The sequence below is a fragment of the Anabrus simplex genome, chromosome 9 (genome assembly GCF_040414725.1).
Source record: "Anabrus simplex isolate iqAnaSimp1 chromosome 9, ASM4041472v1, whole genome shotgun sequence".
In the NCBI taxonomy this organism is placed as follows: Eukaryota; Metazoa; Arthropoda; class Insecta; order Orthoptera; family Tettigoniidae; genus Anabrus; species Anabrus simplex.
In genome coordinates, this window is record NC_090273.1 from 90600014 (window position 1) to 90606654 (window position 6641).

The following is a 6641-nucleotide window of genomic DNA, read 5'->3' on the forward strand; positions in this document are numbered from 1 at the left end:
TTTCGTTTCGGCCAAGTGGGGAACACGTCAGTTCAACTGACTCCTTTTCCGAGCTTTAACTGTCACCCAGTGCTCTTGCGTTCGTCTCCGGTTTTGTTCTTTTCTGTCTTGAGTTCACGCCTTCCCTGTCTTCAGCTTCGGCTTTTCATGAAAAACTTCGTGCGTATGTAGGTTATCCTTAAGCGGAACACGCTCCTGGATATCTTTATGAGAAATTTCCATTTCTCGTATATCTTTCTCAACTTCTGTGAACCATGCACCTTTGATTTTCTTATCTTCATATCCGTTTAGATATCCTGCCTTGGCTAATTCGTGTCACGTGGCTATAAAAGGCAATCCTTCTTTTTCGAATCGTATCACTTACCTTCTCCACGTGTTTGTATAATTCGTGGTTTTGACGCCTTCTGTCCTCGCCGTTTTCTTTGACGGAACCCAGGATTTTTCTCAAGATCTTCCTTTCTTTAGCCTCTAGTTTTTCCATTAGACCTTTCTTGTTCATTGTAAGAGTCTCTTCCGCATACAGAGTCTCAGGTCGAATAACAGTGCACTAATGTCTAAATGTGGCGTATAAGGATATCGATCTCTTATTGTAGATGTCTTTAGTTAGTTGGTAGGCCATTTCCATTTTGTTAAAGCGTCTCACGAAAGCTTCTTTCTCTGGTAGGTTAGGCTCTATCTATTTGCTGAGGTATTTAAATTTTTCTGACTGCTTAATTTTTCCTAGTCCGACCTCCAGTTCCCTTGGCGCTGATGATGATGATGATGATTATTATTATTATTATTATTATTATTATTATTATTATTATTATTATTATTATTATTATTATTGACCGCCTGTGTGGTGTAGTGGTTAGTGTGATTAGCTTCCATTCCAGAAGGCCTATGTTCAATTCCCGGCTCTGCCAAGAAATTTGAAATGCGGCCCGAAGGCTGGAACGGAATTCACTCAGCCTCGCGAGGTTAACTGAGTACAGGGGTGGGGGTCGATTCCCAAGTCAGCCATCCTCGAAGTTGTTTTCTGTGGTTGCACACTTCTCCCCCAGGCAAGTGCCATGATGGTTCCTAACTTAAGGCCACGGCCGTTTCCTTCCCTCTTTCTTGTCTATCCCTTCCAATCTTCGCATCCCCTCCTCCCCCACAAGGCCCCTGTTCAGCATATCAGCTAGGAACACCTGGACGAGGTACTGATCCTCCTCCCCAGTTGTACTTCCCGACAAAAATTCTCACGCTCCAGAACACTGCCCTTGAGGCGGTACAGGTTGGATTTCTCGCTGAGACTGAGGGAAAAACCAACCCTGGACGGTGAACGGATTATAGAAAGAAATTATTATTGTATTATAATGTAATATAATACAATTATTATTATTATTATTATTATTATTATTATTATTATTATTATTATTATTATTATCATTATCATCATCATCATATTCACCGACAAAGTGGCAGCGTGGTTTGAGTCATGTTGCCATAAACTTGAATTTTTGAGATAGTGGTTTCTAATCCCACTGTCGGCAGCCCTGAATATCGTTTTCCGTGGTTTCCCATTTTCACACCAGGCAAATGCTCGGGATGTACCTTAATTAAGACCAATGTCACTTTCTTCCAACTAGCCCTTTCCTATCCCAACTGTGTTGGTGCGACGTGAAGCAAATTGTAAAAACAGATTGTCCTTTTTCTTCTTCTTCACATTCTTCTTCTTATTAGCCGGGCTTTGGGTGTAGAGCAAGTGTGACTGTCTCCTATTCCAAGGCGCTGGGTTCGTTGTTCGTCCAGTTCAAGTATTTTAATTCTGGACTTAGGAGTAGAAGGGGTTCACTTGATAGTACATATATGTTCTCAAGCTCTTAGTTAAGGGAAGAAAGTGCATAGTGTGAAGATGTCGCTATTGACCTAGTACACATAGATGAACACTGGTTGCTGTGGTTACGGTTGTGTCCGAAAATTGATGACACTCTTTATAGATGGCCCCCGGGCCAAAATCATTTCCATGTTACAAAAAGATAGACACTACATCTATTAACAGCTGATGTAGCCTTGAGTCGACCTGAAACGGATATAAGTACCCGAAGCGCCTCAAGAAGTTCAAAATCAGAAATTGTGTACGGACAACCGTACCGGTACCTTCTAGTACAATTCTATTTTTATGATTACGAAGAACGAGCCACATTTCCGGTGACCTAGCATTTGGTTCCCTACCATTAATTTGTGAAGTCAAATGCACAATCATCTTCAAAATAATCCCCTTGAACGAACACGCACTTGTGCCATGTAGGGAAAGCTTCTGCAAGCACTGCGGGAAGTCATAGTTTGGATCCTTCTGCTAAGCATCTTTTCATGAATATTTTTTTTTTTCTGTATACGAGAGTGTCATTTATGTGTCACTTATTACTAGCTGCGAATACTTGCGATTAATTGACTGTTTCAAAATTCCACACACACTTGTTATTATTTAATTATGCATTCATTATACATCAATATTCACATTCGTGCCTCTCCGTTATCGACACTGACAGTTAAACAAACTATTTGATGCGGAGTATGAAGCATTCACAGAAAGACGACACTCAGGATAGTAAAAGTAAGTATTCCAACTGGTTGCTTTCTGCTATGAAATACTCTGCCTTATAGTGCTATCGAGGAACTGGAATTAAATTTGTCGGTAATAAGGATGGGTAGAATGTAGAATAATACTAAATACATTCCACTATCTTGTCTATTGATAACTGTGAAATTTCAAAGGTAAGATTCATACTTGGTTTTGCTCAAAGTTAGGTTAATATGTTTGTAGCCCAGAGAACCAAAGTTCCTTGGTGAGCAGGCATGTGCAGAGAGAGAGGGAGAGAGAGAGAGAGAGAGAGAAGACGTGTGTTATTGATCGACTGGTTGATTTACCATGCGATTGTAATTGCTTACATAATCTACCATGGTTTATTCTTTTCTCTTGTCTGTATCTGTACCTTCCAGGTAGACGATTCCAAATTTACTGGAGGTTGGCACGTTCTAGTCCAGAGTAAATATTTTTCTTTCTACAACCAGGTCTTCTGCCGCCCTTTTTTCTATCAGATGGACTCAATTGATCCTCTGCAAGTTGCCTTTAGTCTTTCTCTTCCTCAGCTCGATTCCTCGATGTCCAAGGAAGGACTCATAAGGTGTATTTCTTACTGTATGGTTTTTAGTGCCGGGAGTGTCGGAGGACATGTTCGGCTCGCAAGTTCTGTAGCTGTTTTCCCGGTACATTTTATGTCGTGAGCAACATGTACCGATGTGTGAGGGCGTTGTCTGTGAGTGTATGTGGAATTGTACGGATTAGGAATGCGAAGGAAGCGTTTATGGTCTTGAGAAAGCTACCATACCGGAGTTTTATTGAGTTAAATTGGTTCACCACGGAATTCCATTTCGAGAATGACCGATGCGGGATTAGAACCCACGTGTTTCACGAGTGCAGGGCTAGTAAACGTAACTTAACTTACCGCAGCGCGATGAAGCTCTCACTGATGGAGGCAAAGTTTTATATTCCTCGTAGGTGTTCATTTCGGACCTGATCCTTCTATGTGACACTGGTAGACCACCGCAGTTACACATCTCCGTCACATACAGTTGGTGATCATATTTTGCTTTCATGGTCCAATATTTATATGTATAGAGTAGTTATTTATTATTAATTTAGCTTATGGCTAGTACATAACTCTACATAATTCAAAAATATAACAAACAATATAACACTTCAAATAATCAACCGATCTCAAAAACAGTTCACAAACTCAAATCTAAACTGTCGAACCATTGTACAACCCCGTCAGAAATACACACAAACTCCTTTAGCTGACCGAAGTATGACCTCCTTGGACATTCAATGACAATATGACGGATGGTCTGTTTCTTCTCAGGGGTGGAGTGCATACCCCACTTAAGCAACAATGATCTACGTCTTCCATGATTGGTACGGACTCTGTTGAGAAGAACCCAAGTTATTCTAGGGAGTGTAAAACCAGGTGGTGGATGTTAAAGACTAAAGAGGGTTTGCCATTCATCTGGAGCTGTGTTGGTCCATTCCAATTTCTGCCCGTGGTGCCCCTGCTAAGGTAGTTGGAATCAAATTTCCATTAGTGAACTGAACATCAGCACTTGGCGGTCAGACTGTCTCTCGAGATTTCCTGAACAATGGTACACAAACAAACGACAGCTCACAGAAGCTCTTTTCAGAGCCAATCAACCAAATCCTTGGGTCCTGCATTAAGAGTCCTTCAAATTAACATAGAGTAGTGAATGGATTGCAGGATTGTAAGCCACTGCAGGGGGATTTAAGCAATGTAGTGAGATGGACAGCAGACATTGGTGTGAATGGGATGAAAGTCAAGTTGTAAATTCCACGAAGAGGAGTCCTCTCAGTTTTAATTATTGTGTTGATGGGGTCATAGTATCTCATGGGGAACAATGGAAGTACCTAGGAAAGATCTTCACTGGGGTAATCACATTAACGAAGTAGTTGAAAAGGTTACAGATTTCTTCACGTGGTTATGAGCGTATTTAGAGGTTGTAGTAAGGATGTAAAGGAGAGGGCATATAAGTCTCAGGTAAGACCGTAGTTAGAGTATGGCTCCAGTGTTCGGGACCTTCACAAGGACTACTTGATACGAGAACTAGAGGAAAATCATAGGAAAGCATCACGATTTGTTGTGGGTGATTTCCAAGAAAGTAGTAGTCTTACTAAAATGTTGCAAACTTTGGGCTGGGAAGACTTGGGAGTAAGGAGACGAGATGCTCGACTACGTGGTATGTTTCGAGCTGTCAGTGGTGAGTTGGCGTGGAATGACATAAGTAGAAAAATAAGCTTGAGCGGGGCTTTTAAAAGTAGGAATGATGATAAAATGAAGATAAAGTTGGAATTCAAGAGGACAGAAAGGGGGAAAATATTCATTTATAGGACGAGGAGTTAGGGATTGGAATAAGTTATGAAGGGAAATGTTCGATACATTTTCAAATTCGTTGAAAATGTTTAAGAAAACTGTAGGTAAACAATTATAAACAAATGTAAATATGAGGTTGTTAAAAAAATGGATTAGGATGAAATGTGAAAATTATAGAGGTATAAACCTATTATCACATGGGCTAAAAACAATGGAGAAAGGCATAGACAAAAGACTGAGAGATATAATAGAAACACAGTTAGAGGAAGAACAATATGGCTTTAGACCAAATAGATCAACAATAGACTTGATTTTTACATTGCGAACGATAATGGAAAAACATCTGGAAAGGAACAAGGAAATCATCTTCGTATTTTTGGATGTGGAGAAAGCTTATGATACAGTTAAGGGAAATCATGTATCGGAATGCCTACGGAAAGGGAATGTACCAAAATCATTAATTAACAATATAAAAATGTATCATGAGAGTAAAAGCAGTGTACAAGTGGGGAGTGATGATTCTGAAACTTTTTTTACAAAAATGCTCTCAAGCAAGGAAGTGCACTGTCGCCATTATTGTTTATTATATTGATGGATGAAATCATAAAACACGACGTGTAAAACAGAGTATCAGTAGTGATGAAGTGAATGCTTTGGTATTTGCACATGATGTGGTGATTTCGGGAAAGGGAGAAAAGGAAATACAAAGGAGACTGGATATTTGGAATGAAAATCTGGAGTTTGGAATGGTAATTAGTAAAAAGAAAACTGCAGCCATGCACTGTAGGAAAGAGAAAAAGAGAAGCCAAGCGAACATAGACGGAGAACGGTTAGAGAATGCAGAACAGTTTATATATCTTAGCATCATTAAAGGAAGTAATGAAATCAACCCTGAAATTACTGTAATAACAAACTAAGTAAAGTAGAACATTTTATCGTCAAGTCAGAGAGCTTTTATGGCATGACAAAGTACCCAAGAGAGCGAAATTAACATTATATAAACAGTATTTCATACCAATTGTAACATACGGACTAGAAACGCTGGTAACTAATAAGAGAATAGATAGCAAGATCCAACCAGTAGAAATGAAATTTCTAAGGATATCGGTTAAAAATACAAGGAGATATAGAATACAAAATATTAAAATCGGAGAAGAGCCAAATATATGAACCGTTTGTACAGAACATACAGAAAGGAAGACTGAGATGTTTGGGACATGTAAAAAGGACGGAAAAGAAACGGGTAGCAAGAAGGGAATTGGGAAGAAAAGTTAAGGGAAAAAGGTCAGTTGGAAGACCGAGAAGAAGGTGGATGGGTCAGATTTGGAAGGACATTAGAGAATCTGGATTGGATGTGGCGGAAGTAATGGAGCAGGAAAAGTAGAAGGACAGAACGTGTGGAGGAGGCTTGTTAACCACACCCGGGCGACTGGAGAGGGACATTGATGATGATGATGTAAATATGAGGTAAACAATTGATAGGGAATCTGCCACTTGGGCGACCGCCCTAAATGCAGATCATTGATGATTGATGAATTGAGTAATTAATTAATTAATTTATGTATGTTTGTATGGATTGATTGATTTATTTCTTGATTGATTTAGTCATACAGAAAAGCAGGAAGGCTCATAAAATGTATACGCTTTGCCATTCCATTTGATCGGCACCTCCCTGTCTTTCATGACTCTATTTAGTACAAGCAATTCATGCAGTCAATGTTGATTCCATGT

General features: G+C 39.6%; 1 pseudogene; it reads right to left on the reverse strand.

Annotated features, from left to right (window-relative positions):
* LOC137502162 (uncharacterized) overlaps nucleotides 1–3624 on the reverse strand; it is a 59165-nt pseudogene extending 55541 nt beyond the window's left edge.
* Nucleotides 3625–6641: the final 3017 nt, after the last annotated feature.